We start from the raw sequence: 20,820 nt of genomic DNA, 5'->3' as shown, positions 1-20,820 counted from the left end.
AGCAATACAAGGATATAACATCTATAGAAGAGACAGGAATGCTTATGGGGCAGGTGTTGCTGTATATATTCAGAGCCATATCCCTGTAATGCTTAGAGAAGATCTTATGTTAAATGTTATTGAAGTGTTGTAGTTGCAGGTTCACCTGGCACATCTAAAGCCTTTTCTTTTTGGGTGTTGCTATAGGCCACCAAGTGCTTACAGTCAGCATGTAAATAATATGTGTGAAATGCTTGATAGTGTATGTGATGTAAACAGAGAGCTCTAATTTCTTGGGGACCTGAATATTAACTGGTTTTCATCAAGCTGGTCGCTCAAAAGGAAGCTTCTCACTGTAACCAGTGCCTATAATCTGGTTCAGGTTATTAATCAATCTCCCATGGTGTTTACAAACACAAAAGGAAAGAGATAATCCACATGTATTGATCAAATTTTTACTGTAGAACTTTGTTCTAAAGCTGTATCCGTACCCACTGAATGCAGTGATCACAATATAGTGGCTATATCCAGGAAAGCCAAAGTTCCAAAAACTGGGCCTAAAATAGTGTATAAGAGATCATAAAAAACATTTAGCTGTGACTCTTATGTGGATGATGTTAAAATATTTGTTGGTCTGATGTGATTAATAAGTACCATCCAGACACTGCACTTGATTAACTTATGAAATTGCTTCTTCCAATTATTGATAAACATGCACCTGTTAATAAACTGACTGTTAGAACTGTGTTAGAACTTAGAAGGCTCCATTGATGTCCATTGATGGACGAGGAATTGAAAAGCTGTATGGTTGAAAGAGATGAGTCAAAAGCAGTGGCTAATAAGTCTGGCTGCACATCTGACTGGCTGACTTAATGCAAATTGAGAAATGATGTGACTAAATTCAACAAAAAGAAGAATAAACTGTATTATGAAGTCAATTTCAATGATATAAAGAATGATGTGCTTTAAATGAAATTATGGGCAGAAATATTAATTCAATAATTTCCTCCAATCAGGTGGCTTATCCATCACAAAACCATTTGATGTTATTTGAATGATTACTTCATTGGCAAAATGGGCAAAATTAGGCAGGAAATGCCAACAATAAACAGTGAGCCATCGTACTCATGCATAAAAAAACGAGTAATGAAAGAAAATATACACTACCTTTCAAAAGTTTGGGGTCACTTAGAAATGTCCTTGTTTTTGAAAGAAAAGCACATTTTTTGTCCATTGAAATAACATCGAATTGATCAGAAATACAGTGTAGATATTGATAATGTTGTAAATGACTATTGTAGCTGGAAACGGCTGATTTTTTATGGAATATCTACATAGGCGTACAGAGGCCCATTATCAGCAACCATCACTCCTGTGTTCCAATGGCACGTTGTGTTAGTTAATCCAAGTTTATAATTTTAAAAAGCTAATTGATCATTAGAAAACCCTTTTGTAATTATGTCAGCACAGCTGAAAACTGTTGTCCTGATTAAAGAAGCAATAAAACTGGCCTTATTTAGACTAGTTGAGTATCTGGAGCATCAGCATTTATGTGTTATGGCTTTTTAACCTCTGCCATATCATGGATTCAGAGCTATCTGTCTAATAGAAAGAGTTTTGTTTAATGCAAGCATCTCTAATGTCAAACATGTCAAATGTGGGGCACCGTAGAGCAGCTCTCTCGGTCCTCTACTCTTTTCTATTTTTACCAATGACCTGCCGGGACGGTTGAGCTAACGTAGGCTAATGCGATTAGCATGAGGTTGTAAGTAACAAGAACATTTCATTGGCATTGATATTAGCAGACAGCTTAAATTCTTGTTAACCTCTCTAGGGTACGTGAGACGGTAGCGTCCCACCTCTTCAACAGCCAGTGAAACTGCAGGGCGCCAAATTCAAAACACCAGAAATCCCATAATTAAAATTCCTCAAACATACATGTGTTTTACACCATTTTAAAGATACACTTGTTGTAAATCCAGCCACAGTGTCTGATTTCAAAAAGGCTTTACGACGAAAGCAAACCAAACGATTATGTTAGGTGAGTGCCTATTCACAGAATAACACAGCCATTTTTCCAGCCAAAGAGAGGATTCACAAAAAGCTGAAATATAGATAAAATGAATCACTAACCTTTGATGATCTTCATTAGATGACACTCATAGGACTTCATGTTACACAATAAATGTATGTTTTGTTCGGTAAAGTTCATATTTATATCCAAAAATCTGAGTTTACATTGGCGCCTTACGTTCAGAAGTTCCAAAACATCCTTGATTTTGCAGAGAGCCACATCAATTTACAGGAATACTCATAATAAAAATTGCTAAAAGATACAACTGTTATGCATGGAATTTTAGATGCACTTCTCCTTAATGCAACCGCTGTGTCAGATTTCAAAAAAGCTTTACGGAAAAAGCAAACCATGCAATAATCTGAGTCGGCGCTCAGAGCCCAATCAAGACACAAATATATCCGCCATATTATGCAGTCAACAGAAGTCAGAAATAACATTATAAACATTCACTTACCTTTGATGATCTTCATCAGAATGCACTCCCAGGAATCCCAGTTCCACAATAAATGTTTGTTTTGTTCGATAATGTCCATAATTTATGTCCAAATTCCTCCTTGTTGTTCTAGCGTTCAGTACACTTTCCAAACTCACAACGCGCGGGCAAGTCCAGCGGAAAGTACGGACGAAAAGTTTTAAAAGTTATTTTACAGTCCGTAAAAACATGACAAACGAAGTATTGAATCAATCTTTAGGATGTTTTTAACATAATTCTTCAATAATGTTCCAACCGGAGTATTCCTTTGTCTTCAGAAGTGCGATGGAACAGAGCTCGCTCTCACGTGAACGCGCATGGTCAGTGCATGTTCAGGTCATGATAGGCCTTACTCATTCCCCTCTCCTTCGGCCCCACTTCACAGTAGAAGCATCAGACAAGGTTCTAAAGACTGTTGACATCTAGTGGAAGCCTTAGGAAGTGCAACATTACCAATATCCCACTGTATCTTCAATAGGAGCTGAGTTGAAAATCGACCAACCTCAGATTTCCCACTTCCTGGTTGGATTGTTTTTTAGGTTTTTGCCTGCCACTTGAGTTCTGTTATACTCACAGACATCATTCAAACAGTTTTAGAAACCCCAGAGTGTTTTCTATCCAAATCAACTATTAATAAGCATATTCTAGCTTTTATGGCTTTGTAGCAGGCCGTTTACATCCGGACGTGAAAATACTGCCCCCTACCCCAAAGAAGTTAATCTAACTGCACTGTCCAATTTACAGTAGCTGTTACAGTGAAATAATACCATGCTATTGTTTGAGGAGAGTGCACAGTTATTACACAATTTGAAAAGTTATTTATAAACCAATTAGTCACATTTGGGCAGTCTTGATACAACATTTTGAACAGAAATGCAATGGTTCATTGGATCAGTCTAAAACTTTGCACATACACTGCTGCCATCTAGTGGCCAAAATACATGATGGCCTTTCTCTTGTATTTCAAAGATGATGGTTCTTTTTTATTTTCTTTTACCAGATCTAATGTGTTATATTCTCCAACATTCATTTCACATTTCCACTAACTTCAAAGTGTTTCCATTCAAATGGTATCAAGAATATGCATATCCTTGCTTCAATGCCTGAGCTACAGGCAGTTAGATTTGTGTGTCATGTTAGGGGAAAAAAATTGAAAAAGGGTCGGATCCTTCAGAGGTTAAACAAAGCATGTGTGTCTGTGTTTGCTGATGATTCAACCATATACGGATCAGCAACCACAGCTAATGAAGTCACTGAAACCCTGAACAAAGAGTTGCAGACTCTTTTGGAATGGGTAGCCAGTAATAAACTGGTCCTGAAATCCCACTCTGCCCTCAGACGAACCATCAAACAAGCAAAGCGTCATTACAGGATTAATATTGAATTCTACTACACCAGCTCTGACGCTCGTCGGATGTGGCAGGGCTAGAAAACTATTACAAACTACAAAGGGAAACCCAGACACGAGCTGCCTAGTGACGCGAGCCTACCAGATGAGCTAAATGCCTTTTATGCTCGCTCCAACACCATCATTAAGTTTGCTGATGACATAACAGTGGTAGGCCTGATCACTGACAACGATGAGACGGCCTATAGGGAGGAGGTCAGAGAACTGGCAGTGTGGTGCCAGGACAACAACCTCTCCCTCAATGTGAGCAAGACAAAGGAGCTGATCGTGGACTACAGGAAAAGGCGGGCCGAACAGGCCCCCATTAACATCGACGGGGCTGTAGTGGAGCGGGTCGAGAGTTTCAAGTTCCTTGGTCTCCACATCACCAACGAACTATCATAGTCCAAACATACCAAGACAGTCGTGAAGAGGGCATGACAAAACCTTTTCCCCATCAGGAGACTGAAAAGATTTGGCATGGGACCCCAGATTCTCAAAATGTTCTGAAGTTGCACCATCGAGAGCATCCTGACAGGTTTCATCACCGCCTGGTATGGCAACTGCTCTGCATCTGACCGTAAGGCGCTACAGAGGGTAGTGCAAACAGCCCAGTACATCACTGGAGCCAAGCTTCCTGCCATCCAGGACCTATATAATAGATGGTGTCAGAGGAAAGCCCATAAGTGTCAGAGACTCCAGTCAGAAACTCCAGAGACTCCAGTCACCCAGACTGTTTTCTCTGCTACCACATGGCAAGCGATACCGGAGCGCCAAGTCTAGGACCAAAAGGCTCCTCAACAGCTTCTTCCCCCAAGCCATAAGACTGCTGAACAATTAATAAAATCGCCACCGGACAATTTACATTGACCCCCCCTCTATTTTGTACAATGCTGCTACTTGCTGTTTGTTTGCTATCTATGCAAAGTCACTTCGCCCCCACTTACATGTACAGATTACCTCAACTAGCCTGTACCCCAGCACACTGACTCTTTACCGGTGCCCCTTGTATATAAATCCTCATTATTGTTATTCTTATTGTGTTACTTTTTATCATTACTTTTTATTTTATTCTACTAAGTAAATATTTTCTCAACTCTTCTTGAACTGCACTGTTGGTTAAGGGCTTGTAAGTCAGCATTTCACGGTAAAGTCTACACTTGTTGTATTCGGCGCATGTGACAAATAAAGTTTGATTTGATTTGAACATCTCTAAAACTAAGAGCGTGGTACTTGGTACAAATAATTCCCTAAGTTCTAGACCTCAGCTGAATCTGGTAATGAATGGTGTGGCTGTTGAACAAACTTACCCCACCAGACATGCCACCAGGGGGTTTTCACAGTCCCTAGGTCCAAAACAAATCGAATGAAACGTACAGTATTACACAGAGCCATGAGTGCATGGAATTCCATCTTATATAGCGCAAGTGAACAGCAAACCTGGTTTAAAAAATAATAATTGGCAACACCTCATGGCATAATGCCTTTCCCCCATGTGAACCAACCTGTTGTGTGTTTGTACTGACATGTATGTGTAACTGATAGATGCACACACACACTAAATATTAATGTGTTTAAATGTATGTACATTGTAAAGTATTTTGTCTGTAATGTCTTTTTCATTATTAATTATTTTTAAATTAAAGATTAGCTGTTGCCATTGGCGTCAGCTAATGGGGATCCTAATAAATCAAATAAAACGAATCCCTTCTCACGTGTGTTTGGATTTTATGAGACACCCTGTGAGAGACTTCGTGCTCAAACCCATGCAGTGTGATAAATGCAAAATATTTGGTCATATGTCAAGTGTATGTAGACGGGAGGGGTATCGTATGTCAGGTAAGCCTAAATGCTGCAATTGTGGTGGTGAACATGCACCCAAATTTCTGAAGTGTCCTGTTAGGTTGAAGGAGACGACAGTGATAAGAATAAGGGCTGTCCATGTCTCCTATGTGGAGATGGTGAGAAGAATGGAAGAAAGGAGTGAAGTCTGGGTTGGCACCCCCCCTTGGGTTGTGCCGTGGCGGAGATCTTTGTGGGCTATACTCGGCCTTGTCTCAGGATGGTAAGTTGGTGGTTGAAGATATCCCTCTAGTGGTGTGGGGGCTTTGCTTTGGCAAAGTGGGTGGGGTTATATCCTGCCTGTTTGGCCCTGTCCGGCGGTATCATCGGATGGGGCCACAGTGTCTCCTGACCCCTCCTGTCTCAGCCTCCAATATTTATGCTGCAGTAGTTTATGTGTCGGGGGGCTAGGGTCAGTCTGTTATATCTGGAGTATTTCTCCTGTCTTATCCAGTGTCCTGTGTGAATTTAAGTATGCTCTCTCTAATTACTACCTGGCATGATGACTCCTTGCTGTCCCCAGTCCACCTGGCCGTGCTGCTGCTCCAGTTTCAACTGTTCTGCCTGCAGTTATGGAACCCTGACCTGTTCACCGGACGTGATACCTGTACCAGACCTGCTGTTTTCAACTCTCTAGAGACAGCAGGAGCGGTAGAGATACTCTCAATGATTGGCTATGAAAAGCCAACTGACATTTACTCCTGAGGTGCTGACTTGTTGCACCCTCTACAACCACTGTGATTGTAATTATTTGACCCTGCTGGTCATTTATGAACATTTGAACATCTTGTCCATGTTCTGTTATAATCTCCACCCAGCACAGCCAGAAGAGGACTGGCCACCCCTCATAGCCTGGTTCCTCTAGGTTTCTTCCTAGGTTTTGGCCTTTCTAGGGAGTTTTTCCTAGCCACCGTGCTTCTACACCTGCATTGCATGCTGTTTGGGGTTTTAGGCTGGGTTTCTGTACAGCACTTTGATATATCAGCTGATGTAAGAAGGGCTATATAAATAAATTGGATTTGATTTGAAGTTGAAGAAATAATGGTAGTTGGGATCCTGACATGTTGCATGTTAAGAAGATGGACTTTGTAGCGTGTATTGCATTGGTTATCAAATGCACAGCGCAACTGCCCCCCCCCCCCCCCTCATCTTCCCACAATGGAACATACTGTATATATTTTTTTGTTTGTTTATTTCAATACCCCATACAGTATGTGGTGGCAATACACCAATAGGTGTAGTTGCCACCAGAAGAAGAAGAAGAAGAACCATCATGACCGACTCATGTCTGCTATACTTTCACATGTGCATTGTCAAATTGTATTACCAACTGGGGATGTCAAACGATAAAAATATTTAATCGAGTTGATCGCAGGATTTGCTGTGATTAATCACGATGAATCAAAAATTCCTAATTTGCTCAAATTGAGCTGTAATTTAAGATTCCTTTATACAAAATGCATTAAAAGAATATTGCCATTTTTATTTTGTCCAAAGTAACAGTTGAGGTAAATTGATGAACACATGGTGGCAGGTAGCCTAGTGGTTAGAGCATTGGGACATTTTGGTTGAATGCATTCAGTTGGGAAACTGACTAGGTATCCCCTTTCCCTTTCCTTAACGTCAAAGTCAAGTTGTTTTGACATTGCAAAAGTCTTGAGTTAACTGATTAACTCTGACAGTGCTAATTGTAACATGTTAAAAAGGATAAATAAGGAGACACAGAGCGATAGCTTCTCTGTTCTTTTCACTGGGCTTTTTCCAATGGTCACTGACCAACATACGAAGAAGAGAGTGTTACTGCGCCTTCAGCAGTAACACTCCGAATGGATGGCTCAGAAATATGGAATAATTGTTTTTAACACACTTCAATTCAGATAGGCTGAGTTACCTGGTTACAGAATGGCATTACAGAATTTGCAATTCCATATGTGGAAACATTGCTACTGCAACATGTTAACACCACATTTTCACATGTGAGGAGAACAACAATATTTCACCACCACATGTGAAAATGCAGTTCCATTTGTGAAATTGAGAATTGTACATGTGAACGTTTCTTACATGTGAAACTGCTCATTTTATTTTCACATGTGATTGATTATCACGTGAAACTGCATAACCAATTTTCACAAGTGAAACCGCAACTGTCCCATGTGCGACTGCAATTCACGTGAGGTGAAAACATGTTTTTTTCTGGTGGTGTTAACATGTGAACTCTAAATTTTACGATTTCACTCGAAAATGCAATTGTACATTTGAAACTGCAAATTTGACATGGGTGGGATGATATGTTTTAAGATGGGCTACTAATACAGACATTTGTTCAAAACAATTGTCTAATAGAATTTAGTCCCACACTAAATTCCACCTGAGTGTAAAACATACATCTTAAGTACTGTAGGCCTCTCTGTCTCTCATTAATAATTCTGCTGTGAGACTAGCTCCATGTACTGTAGGAGTTGTCTGTGGTATTTTTCAATGAATGGAACACATCACATGATCTTAATCACCATGAGGCTTCACTCAAAGGCATCCATGTTCTTTTGTCCTTCTCATTTTAAGGTTGGAGAGAGAGAGAGAGAGAGAGAGAGAGAGAGAGAGAGAGAGAGAGAGAGAGAGAGAGAGAGAGAGAGAGAGAGAGAGAGAGAGAGAGAGAGAGAGAGAGAGAGAGAGAGAGAGAGAGAGAGAGAGAGAGAGAGAGAGAGAGAGAGAGAGAGAGAGAGAGAGAGAGAGAGAGAGAGAGAGAGAGAGAGAGAGAGAGAGAGAGAGAGAGAGAGAGAGAGAGAGAGAGAGAGAGAGAGGACATTCTTACTTAATTGGGATCTTGAGTGCATTTGTTTCCAATAAAGAGGTGTGCTTGGGTTGCATTCTCTCTTTTTTAAATTCTATTCCCTGAGAGAGTGCCTGGCTGATCTGACTGTGCCCCTCGCCCAGCTATAGCCTCAGGATAGTTAGCAAACAAAGCTGTTGCATCTTGCCTCATTCATAACTAGTCAACTTAAAAAGCTCACTGATTCAGAACTAAGGGAGATATTCAAGGTGTGTTTAGGTGCAGAATATTAATATTGCTGCTGTTATGTTGCCTCAGCTATCATCTCACCCTTTAAAAAAAGAAGAAGTTTATAGCAATTTTAAGAAAATATAGAAGTACCATAGTATTGTCAACAAACTATGAATGGGAGCTAAGAGAAATGGAAACCAAACGGTCTGAAGGATCTATACTTTACGCATGTATCTCTTCTATAGAATGAAGCAACACCTGCAAAACATATGCATTCATATTGTGTAGCACTGGAATTTGGAATTTGAGAATGGACCTGGCACAACAAAATTAACACGTTGGGCTTGACAAGAAAACATTTATGTGCTGGCACCATGTTGCTCAGCGCAGTATAGTCCACCTGCAAATCATAAATAACTGAATGCACTAATAGGGTTTTCCCATTGCCGTGAGCAGGCGTCAACCTTTAGGTGCTGAAATATGTTATTTGTTGATGAAGTCATTCTGAGAGACATTTTGCCAATTCCAAAAAAAAAACACATATCAAATGAGTTTATTCACATGTTAAAAACTTTGACTTGAGAATTGGATATGCTGTTTCACACATTTTCCGTTTCACATGTAAAACAACTACACATGTGAAAATCTCACATGTACATGTGGAATTGGAAGTTCACAAACATTGACAAACATATGACAAACATTCCCATGTGAAAAAAAAAGTTAAACGGAAAAGTTGTGCGTGTGTATGTATTTGCCCTCTTTGCTCTGAAGCCCCTAAATATGATCTGGTGCAACCAATTACCTTCAGAAGTCATATAAATAGTTAAATAAAGTCCACCTGTGTGCAATCTAAGTGCCACATGATCTGCCACATGATCTCAGTATATATACACCTGTTCTGAAAGGCCCCAGAGTCTGCAACACCACTAAGCAAGGTGCACCACCAAGCAAGCGACACCATGAAGACCAAGGAGCTCTCCAAACAGGTCAGGGACAAAGTTGTGGAGAAGTACAGATCAGGGTTGGGTTATAAAAACATATCTGAAACTTTGAACATCCCACGGAGCACCATTAAATCCATTATTAAAATATGGCACCACAACAAACCTGCCAAGAGAGGGCCGCCCACCAAAACTCACGGACCAGTCAAGGAGGGCATTAATCAGAGAGGCAACAAAGAGACCAAAGATAACCCTGAAGGAGCTGCAAAGCTCCACAGCGGAGATTGGAGTATCTGTCCACAGGACCACTTTAAGCTGTACACTCCACAGAGCTGAGCTTTACGGAAGAGTGGCCAGAAAAAAAGCCATTGCTTAAATAAAAAAATAAGCAAACACGTTTGATGTTTGCCAAAATGAATGTGGGAAACTCCCCAAACATATGGAAGAAGGTACTCTGGTCAGATGAGACTAAAATTGAGCTTTTTAGCCATCAAGGAAAACGCTATGTCTGGCACAAACCCAACACTTCTCATCACCCCGAGAACACCATCCATGTGGGGATGTTTTTCATCGGCAGGGACTGGGAAACTGGTCAGAATTGGAATTATGGATGGCGCTAAATACAGGGAAATTCTTGAGGGAAACCTGTTTCAGTCTTCAAGAGATTTGAGACTGGGACGGAGGTTCACCTTCCAGCAGGACAATGACCCTAAGCATACTGCTAAAGCAACACTCGAGTGGTTTAAGGGGAAACATTTAAATGTCTTGGAATGGCCATGTCAAAGCCCAGACCTCAATCCAATTAAGAATCTGTGGATTGACTTAAAGATTGCTGTACACCAGCGGAACCCATTCAACTTGTAGGAGCTGGAGCAGTTTTGCCTTGAATAATGGGCAAAAATCCCAGTGGCTAGATGTGCCAAGCTTATAGAGACATACCCCAAAAGACTTGCAGCTGTAATTACTGTAGAAGGTGGCTCTACAAAGTATTGACTTTGGGGGGGTGAATAGTTAAGCACGCTCAAGTTTTCAGTTTTTTTGTATTATTTCATATTTGTTTCACAATAAAAAATATTTTGCATCTTCAAAGTGGTAGGCATGTTGTGTAAATCAAATGATACAAACCCCCCAAAAATCTATTTTAATTCCAGGTTGTAAGGCAACCAAATAGGAAAAATGCAAAGGGGGGTGAATACTTTCGCAAGCCACTCTAGAGTCATAGTGTTATTATACGGTGCAGTCCTCTAGGGAGTGATTTACTTTTGTGCCATTAATATCAAGCAAAACAAAATGGTGGTGGAAACGCTTTTATGTGCAAATATTGATATAATAACTATCCCATTTATAAAACACAGACTAGACAGCTAGTGCCGGGACCCTATACAATTATTAGTATTGCAAATTAAAATAATGATGTTGAAAGAAAAACAAACACAAAAGTATTGATAACAAAATAATGCAAGGAAATACTTTTTTCATATGTGAGGAAATAAATTGTTTTCAATAACAGAAAAAAGTATGATAATTCAATTAAATAAAATGTGAGTGTCTGACTCGTGAAAATTTGTTCACGTCATTTTCCCATATGTTTTTTCACCCACGATTTGTTCATGTTTTTTGGGGGGGAGGGGGAGGGAGTAGGACCTCAAAGATACAATAATGACAGTGTCGGGACATAGGGATTTGGTATTGGGCATCTTTTCGATGATAGTGGTGTGGAGGTTTGAAGCCCATTCTGATGCAGGCCATTGACGGCCGAAACATCATGATTTTAACTGGAATTAGATTAAATAAGCATCAAGATTTTAATTGTGAGCGAGAGTCGCACCTATTCTTTCCAAAAGTTATCCAAACATTTTCTCAGGCACCAACCAGCATGAGCTGCTATTGCAACTGTATCAACCTTCAACTGATCTCTAACCCTAGGTTGACTAAAAGTTCGACTAGGTTGAAGGTTGACTAATAAGAGTATTCCCACTTGGTATTCCTGAGACCAAGACCATCTGACACATATTAGAACATGATGTTTAAAGGAAATATGTTCATGCTTGGATGAGGGTGTTGGCATCCTATGTACACATTCAATTAGGTAATCTAGATACTTACACTATAATCTTCTTCAGCCTTTTACTGCATGAAGGGATAATGCATGAAGGGACAATTTGACCAAGAACAGTGTGAACCTCAACACCCCCTCTAACCGGGAAATCCCATCCAAACTTCTCTCATCCTGCTGGTTTACTGCTAGGAAAATGAACAAGACATGATTGACTGTAAAGGACAGGGTCGGCTCAGGTGAGAGACATTATCAAGGGCCATCCACTTTGAACCTGTGCCATTAAAAGGACCAACTGAAACACTATCTGAAGAAACGGCAGAAGGATGAGTGCCGGGACGGAGAGTGGTGGTCAACCGTGCCCGTAAAAAGTTTTATTTACAGGTTTATTGATGAGAAAAGTTAATGCTAGAAAAATCTATGTAAATGTACATTCTGCCAGTGTCGGTGTGTGCTAAGTTGAGGGTCTTAAATTAAAGTGATAGAACCAACGTGACGCACTAAGGACTGTTATTCTAAATTTGGGTTGGATAATTTATGAATAGTTATAATTATGATTTGGAAAGGCGAGGCTTCTAGAGACAGAGCTGTGCCCTAAAATGTGACCTACCGACTTAAATCGGTCTTATGTATCAAATTTTGAAATTGTGTTTTTTACATTTGATAATAGTAGAGACTCAGAGCTACAAAATTGTATATCCTATACTACAGTTGAGGAACAATGGGAAAGTAATTCTGCTTTGAAAGTCGATAAACTTGTAAACTCACTTTTGAGAAAATGGCCTTTGAATGTTTTGGTACTACTATCGGAGAGCTCTTCTTTGTCTACACCCATTCAGCATCGTTCACACCCCAATAAGCTTTAGCCCCACCCATCTCTTTAAGGGTTGATCAGAGTATTCTGTACTAACATAACAACAGCAGTCAAGCATCCAAGCTAACTTGCTAGCTACTTCCAGACACAAATGACAGAACATTACTCACTGAACATTACTCACCCTAGCAGAGCTGGTTAGGCTATTATGTTATCCAGAGCGTTGGTGACTGTAACTGTGCTGTCAGATTGTCCGTTCGTAAATTCAAAACGTGTTGCTCTCAGAGAGTTCAGAACGCACACCGGACGCTCTGGCCGATGAGTAGGGTTGATCCGAACGTTCTGACCTCACAAAGGCAGTCAAGCACCCACGCTAACTGGCTAACATTGGCTAGCTTGCTAGCTACTTCCAGACACATAATGAGAGAACACACGACACTGACCATTTTACTTGCCCTAGCGGAGCTGGTTAGGCTGTTTTAATGTTATTCAGAGCATTGGTGACTGTAACTGTGCTGCTGGCAACAATTTAACTACGCTTTTTTGCCGACGTTTACTGACACCGGCCATATTCAACGGGTGTTGAGCGTTCGTAAATTCATCAGATATTCTGCGCTCTGGCACACTCAGAGGAGAGTGCTCTGAAATCGGAGTAGATGGCCAGACTTAATCTCTCCTGGCACAGGGTGGAGGAGAGACTGACTGCATCACTGATTGTCTTTGTTAGAGGTATTGAAATGTTGATATCCCCAAATTGTCTGTTTAAGCGACAAGTATACAGCTCAAACATCCATACATAACCCACAAGACATGCCACCAGAGGTCTTGTAACGCTCTAGGTGTCGGGGTGTGTGTGGAATCAGACGCAGGAACAGCAGAGCTTCAATACGTTGAGTTTAATTCCCAACCCGTAAACCAACAATGTCCAAACCGGACTACTGGGTGTCAAATAAACACCTGTCTTCAAACATGAAGACAAAACCATTACACAAACACGAACCACTCCCGAAATCCAAAGAAACAGACGAACAATCCCGCACAAAGAAGCAGACAGGCTGGCTGACTAATAAAGCCACCCTGATTGCCAATTCCCTCAAACCAGGTGATACACATAAACACATAAGGAGGGGGAGGAAAAAGAGTCAGTAGCAGCTAGTAGGCCGGTGACGACGACCGCCGAGCGCCACCCGAACGGGAAGGAGAGCCTGCCTCGGTTGAAGTCGTGACAGTACCCCCCCTCTGACGCGCGGCTCCCGCAGCGCGCCGACACCGGCCTCGAGGTCGACCCGGAGGACGAGGCGCAGGGCGCTCCGGATGGAGGCGATGGAAATCCTTTACCATAGATGGATCCAACATGTCCTCCACTGGTACCCAGCACCTCTCCTCCGGACCGTACCCCTCCCAGTCCACGAGGTACTGCAGGCCCCTCGCCCGGCGTCTCGAGTCCAGAATGGCCCGTATCGTGTACGCCGGGGACCCCTCGATGTCCAGAGGGGGAGGAGGGACCTCCGGTACCTCACCGTCCTGCAGGGGACCAGCTACCACCGGCCTGAGGAGAGACACATGAAACGAGGGGTTAATACGATAATAGGAAGGGAGTTTTAATCGATAACACACCTCGTTTATTCTCCTCAGGACTTTGAATGGCCCTACACACTGCGGCCTCAGCTTCCGGCAGGGCAAGCGGAGGGGTAGGTTTCGGGTCGAGAGCCAGACCCTTTCCCCCGGTACAAACACGGGGGCCTCACTGCGGTGGCGGTCAGCGCTCCTCTTCTGCCTTCCAGTAGCTTGTTGAAGGGACTCCCGGACGGCCCTCCAGGTCTCCTTGGAGCGCTGTACCCACTCCTCCACCGCAGGAGCCTCGGTCTGGCTCGGATGCCATGGTGCCAGGACCGGCTGGTACCCCAACACACACTGAAAGGGGGACACATTAGTAGAGGAGTGGCGTAGTGAGTTCTGGGCCATCTCAGCCCAGGGAATGTATCTCGCCCACTCCCCTGGCCGGTCCTGACAATACGACCGCAGAAACCTACCCACCTCCTGGTTCACTCTCTCCACCTGCCCATTACTCTCGGGGTGATACCCGGAAGTCAGGCTGACCGTGACCCCCAGACGCTCCATGAACGCCCTCCACACTCGGGACGTGAACTGGGGGCCCCGATCAGAAACAATATCCTCCGGCACCCCGTAGTGCCGGAAGACGTGAGTGAATAAGGCCTCCGCAGTCTGTAGGGCAGTAGGGATACCGGGCAACGGGAGGAGACGGCAGGACTTAGAAAACCGATCCACAATTACCAGAACCGTAGTGTTTCCCTGAGAGGGAGGCAGATCGGTCAGGAAGTCTACAGACAGATGAGACCATGGCCGTTGTGGAACGGGGAGGGGTTGCAACTTCCCTCGAGGAAGGTGCCTAGGAGCCTTACTCTGAGCGCATACCGAACAGGAGGAGACATAAACCCTAACGTCTCGAGCTAAGGTAGGCCACCAATACCTCCCCCGAAGGCTCCCCACTGTCCTCGTCACCCCAGGGTGACCCGAGGAGGGTAGGACATGAGCCCACCGAATCAGGCGGTCCCGAACACCAAGCGGTACGTACTTACGGCCCGCCGGACACTGAGGAGGCGCGGGTTCCGCCCGTAGCGCCCGCTCGATGTCCGAGTCCACCTCCCATACCACTGGCGCGATCAGCCTCGAGGCGGGGATGATGGGAGTGGGTTCAGTGGTCCTCTCCTCCGTGTCGTAAAGGCGGGACAGTGCGTCTGCCTTTACGTTTTTTGAACCGGGTCTATAGGACAACGTGTACCTAAACCGGGTGAAAAACATGGCCCACCTTGCCTGACGTGGGTTCAGTCTCCGAGCTGCCCGAATATACTCCAGATTCTGGTGGTCGGTCCAGATGAGAAAAGGGTGCTTAGCCCCCTCAAGCCAGTGTCTCCACACCTTCAGAGCCCTGACCACCGCTAACAACTCCCGATCCCCCACATCATAGTTACGCTCCGCTGCACTGAGCTTACTAGAGAAGAAAGCGCAGGGGCGGAGTTTTGGTGGCGCACCCGAGCGCTGTGATAGCACGGCACCCACCCCAGCCTCGGAAGCGTCCACCTCCACTATGAATGCTAAAGAGGGATCCGGATGCGCTAACACGGGAGCCTCCGTGAACAGAGCCTTCAACCTGTTGAAAGCTCCGTCCGCCGGCGCTGACCACCGCAACCTCACCGGACCCCCCCTCAGCAGTGAGGTAATGGGAGCCGCTACCTGGCCAAAACCCCGGATAAATCTCCGGTAGTAGTTGGCAAAACCCAAAAACCGCTGCACCTCTTTTATCGTGGTCGGAGTCGGCCAATTACGCACGGCCTTTATGCGGTCACTCTCCACCACCACCCCCGAGGTGGAAATGCGATAACCCAGGAAGGAGACGGCTTGTTTGGAAAACACACACTTCTCAGCCTTGACGTATAAGTCATGCTCCAGCAGTCTGCCAAGCACTTTGCGCACTAGAGATACATGCGCGGCGTGAGTAGTTGAGTAGATCAGAATGTCATCGATATACACAACTACCCCCTGCCCGTGCAGGTCCCTGAGAATGTCGTCTACAAAGGATTGGAACACGGCTGGAGCATTCTTTAACCCATACGGCATGACGCAGTACTCATAGTGGCCCGATGTGGTACTAAATGCGGTTTTCCACTCGTCTCCCTCCCGAATACGCACCAGGCTGTAACCGCTCCTGAGGTCCAGTTTTGTAAAGAACTGCGCTCCGTGAAATGATTCCACCGCCGAAGCGATGAGAGGTAGTGGGTAACTAAACCCCACCGTGATGGCATTTAGACCTCTATAATCAATACACGGACGCAAACCTCCCTCCTTTTTCTTCACAAAAAAGAAACTCGAGGAGACGGGTGAGATGGAGGGCCGAATGTACCCCTGTCCCAGAGATTCCGTGACATATGTCTCCATAGCCAACGTCTCCTCTTGGGACAAAGGGTACACGTGACTCTTAGGAAGCGCAGCGTTAACCTGGAGATCTATCGCACAATCCCTACCCGGTCGATGTGGTGGTAATTTCGTCGCTTTCTTTTTACAGAAAGCGATTGCCAAATCGGCATACTCGGGGGGAATGCGCACCGTGGAACCCTGGTCTGGACTCTCCACCGACGTGGCACCAATGGAAACTCCCAGACACCTTCCAGAACACTCCTCTGACCACCCCTGGAGAACCCCCTGTCTCCACGAAATATTGGGATTGTGCCGGGCCAACCAGGGAATACCCAGCACCACTGGAAACGCAGGCGAATCGATAATGTATAGACTGATACGTTCCCTATGATTCCCCTGCGTCACCATGTCCAGGGGAACTGTGGCCTCCCTGACCACCCCTGACCCTAATGGCCGGCTATCTAGGGAGTGCACGGGAAAGGGAGAATCTATCGGCACAAGCGGAACGCCCAACTCTCGGGCGAGTCCGCGATCCATAAAGTTCCCAGCTGCACCTGAATCGACTAGTGCCCTATGCTGAGAAGAGGGGAAAAAATCAAGGAAAAAAATTGAGACAAACATGTGACCGACAGGAGGTTCTGAGTGAGTTTGGTGCTGACTCACCTGGGGTGATCGAGAAGCGTCCCGCCTGACATCTCGACTCCCAGACAGACCCCCCCAGCACCGATCGGCCGTGTGTCCTCTCCGACCACAGTTGGTGCAGGGGAGGCCTCGTCCTCCGATACCCCTAGGCGCGGCCCCTCCCAACTCCATCGGGATGGGAGCCGGGGCGCTGGGTGGTGGAACGCACAGGACCCTCTCCGAACGCCCGCGGGCAGCCAGCAGATTGTCCAGTCGGATGGACATATCGATAAGCTCATCCAACGACAGAGCGATGTCCCGACACGCTAGCTCCCTACGGACGTCCTCCCGGAGACTACACCGGTAGTGGTCAATAAGGGCCCTGTCGTTCCACCCTGATCCCGCGGCCAAGGTCCGGAACTCCAGCGCGAAATCCTGTGCGCTCCTCCTCTCCTGCCTTAGATGAAATAGTCTCTCACCCGCCGCTCGGCCGTCTGTGGGTGGTCGAACACGGCACGAAAACGACGGGTAAACTCCGGGTAGTACTCCTTCGCGGAGTCCGGGCCATTCCAGACTGCGTTGGCCCACTCCAGAGCACGACCCGTTAGGCAGGAGACGAGGACACTCACCCTCTCCGCTCCCGAGGGCGTGGGGCGAACAGTGGCCAGGTATAGCTCCAGTTGGAGTAAAAACCCCTGACAACCTGCCGCTGTTCCATCATAATCCCTCGGGAGCGTAAGACGGAGCGCGCTGGAGCCGGGGGATGGAGAATCCTGGGGAGGGGGAGCCGAAGGTGGAGAGAGGAGCCCACTCCTCTCCCATCGCTCCATTCTCTCCATCATTTGGTCCATGGCGGATCCGATCCGATGGAGGACGGTGGTGTGGTGGAGAACCCGTTCCTCCATCGATGGGAGAGGGTTAGCTGCTGCTCCTGCTGACTCCATGATGGTGCGGGATTCTGTAACGCTCTAGGTGTCGGGGTGTGTGTGGAATCAGACGCAGGAACAGCAGAGCTTCAATACGTTGAGTTTAATTCCCAACCCGTAAACCAACAATGTCCAAACCGGACTACTGGGTGTCAAATAAACACCTGTCTTCAAACATGAAGACAAAACCATTACACAAACACGAACCACTCCCGAAATCCAAAGAAACAGACGAACAATCCCGCACAAAGAAGCAGACAGGCTGGCTGACTAATAAAGCCACCCTGATTGCCAATTCCCTCAAACCAGGTGATACACATAAACACATAAGGAGGGGGAGGAAAAAGAGTCAGTAGCAGCTAGTAGGCCGGTGACGACGACCGCCGAGCGCCACCCGAACGGGAAGGAGAGCCTGCCTCGGTTGAAGTCGTGACAGGTCTCTTCACAGTCCCCAAGTTCAAAACAGACTACGGGAAAAGCACAGTTCTATACTGAACAAAAATATAAATGCAACATGCAACAATTTCAAAGATTTTACTGAGTTACAGTTCATATAAGGAAATCAGTCCATTTAAATAAATTCATTAGGCCCTAATCTATGGATTTCACATGACTGGGAATACAGATATGCATCTGTTGGTCACAGATACCTTAAAAAAAGTTGGCACGTGGATCAGAAAACCAGTCAGTATCTGGTGTGACCAAAGTTTTCCTCTTAAGGATCTGACCATTTTTTTCAATTTTCGCCTAAAAGGACATACCCAAATCTAACTGCCTGTAGCTCAGGACCTGAAGCAAAGATATACATATTCTTGATACCATTTAAAACTCTTTAAAGTTTGTGGAAATGTGAAATTAATGTAGGAGAATATAACACATTAGATCTGATAAAACATAATACAAAGAAAAAGACATGCGTTTAAAAAAAAGCATAATCTTTAAAATGCAAGAGATAGGCCACAATGTATTGTTGCAGTTTAGGCGCAATTTAGATTTTGGCCAATAGATGGCAGCAGTGTACGTGCAAAGTTTTAGACTGATCCAATGAACCATTGCATTACTGTTAAAAATGTTGTATCAAGTCGACCCAAATGTGCCTAATTGGTTTATTGATACATTTTCAAGTATATAACTGTGCACTCTTCTCAAACAATAGCATGGTATTATTTGACTGAAATAGCTACTGTAAATTGGACAGCGCAGTTAGATTAACAAGAATTTAAGCTTTCTGCCCATATCAGATATGTCTATGTCCTGGGAAATGTTCTTGTTACTTAAAACGTCATGCTAATCACATTAGCGCTCGTTAGCTCAACCGTCCCGTGGGGGGACACCGATCCCGTAGAGGACATTGGCGGGAACTGAAACATGCCGTCGTACACGTCAATCCAGAGCATCCCAAACATGCTCAATGAGTGACATGTCTGGTGAGTATGCAGGCCATGGAAGAACTGGGACATTTTCAGATTCCAGGATTTGAGTACAGATCCTTGCAACATGGGGCCATGCATTATCATGCTAAAACATGAGGTGATGGAGGTAGATTAATGGCACGACAATAGGCCTCAGGATCTCGTCACGGTATCTCTGTGATTTAAATTGCCATCGATAAAATGCAATTGTGTTCGTTGTCCGTAGCTTATGCCTGCCCACACCATAACCCCACCTCCACCATGGGGCACACTGTTCACAATGTTGACATCAGCAAACCGCTCGCCGGCATGACACACGTGGTCTGCGTTTGTGAGGCCGGTTGGACGTACTGCCATATTCTTTAAAATGACGTTGGAGGCAGCTTATCATAGATAAATGAACATTAAATTATCTGGAAACAGCTCTGGAGGACATTCATGCAGTCGGTGTTCCAAATGCACGCTCCCTCAAAACTTGTGCCATTGTGTTGTGTATCAAAACTGCACATTTTAGAGGGATCATTTATTGTCCCTAGCAAAAGGTGCACCTGTGTAATGATCATGCTGTTTAATCAGATTATTGAAATGCCACACCTGTCAGGTGGATGGATTATCTTGGGAACGAGAAATACTCACTATCAGGGGTGTAAGAGTGTGCACAACATTTTTGAGAAAAAGGGGTTTTGTGCATATAGAACATTTCTGGGATCTTTTATTTCCTCTCTTGAAATATGGGACCAACACTTTACATGTTGCATTTATATGTTTGTTCTGTATACATAGAGCCCTATTTCATGTAACTCAGTCAAGCAGTAAAATCTGATAAAAAAATAAAACAGGTAAAACTACACTTTATGGAACAGTGCGGACTGTGAAGACACACACAGACACACAGGCAGCATTCGCAAATAAACACACGCACTCTTTGCAAAAATATATTTTAATATTGTTATTTTGCTGTGTTATTGATTTTGTATTTTGTACATATATTATGGTAGAGTAGTGTGTACTAACGTGTTGTGTTATGTTTTGTTTTATTGTATGTAATTGTGATTGGACCCCAGGAAGATTAGCTGCTGCCTTGGCAAGAGCTATTGAGGATCCGTAATAAATACAAAATAGTATTTAGGTATTTGATGTTTATTAATTTGTATTAGATGAAGGGTTGTAACTTTTACCCTGTTATGATGCCTGTTATCCACTTTACTGTCATTAGAACATTGTGACAGAATACTATTTGGGACCTCCCCCAGAAACACTGTAATTTGATGCCAAGCTATCACCAGATCAGGCCCTGTTGGTAAAAAAATCTCAATTAAAAACTACAGTTCGGACATTCCTCGAGACCCC

The sequence above is a fragment of the Salvelinus alpinus genome, chromosome 19, assembly GCF_045679555.1.
Source record: "Salvelinus alpinus chromosome 19, SLU_Salpinus.1, whole genome shotgun sequence".
NCBI classification, from domain to species: Eukaryota; Metazoa; Chordata; class Actinopteri; order Salmoniformes; family Salmonidae; genus Salvelinus; species Salvelinus alpinus.
The sequence above is the reverse complement of the archived record's forward strand: the minus strand, read 5'-3'. Positions refer to the sequence as shown.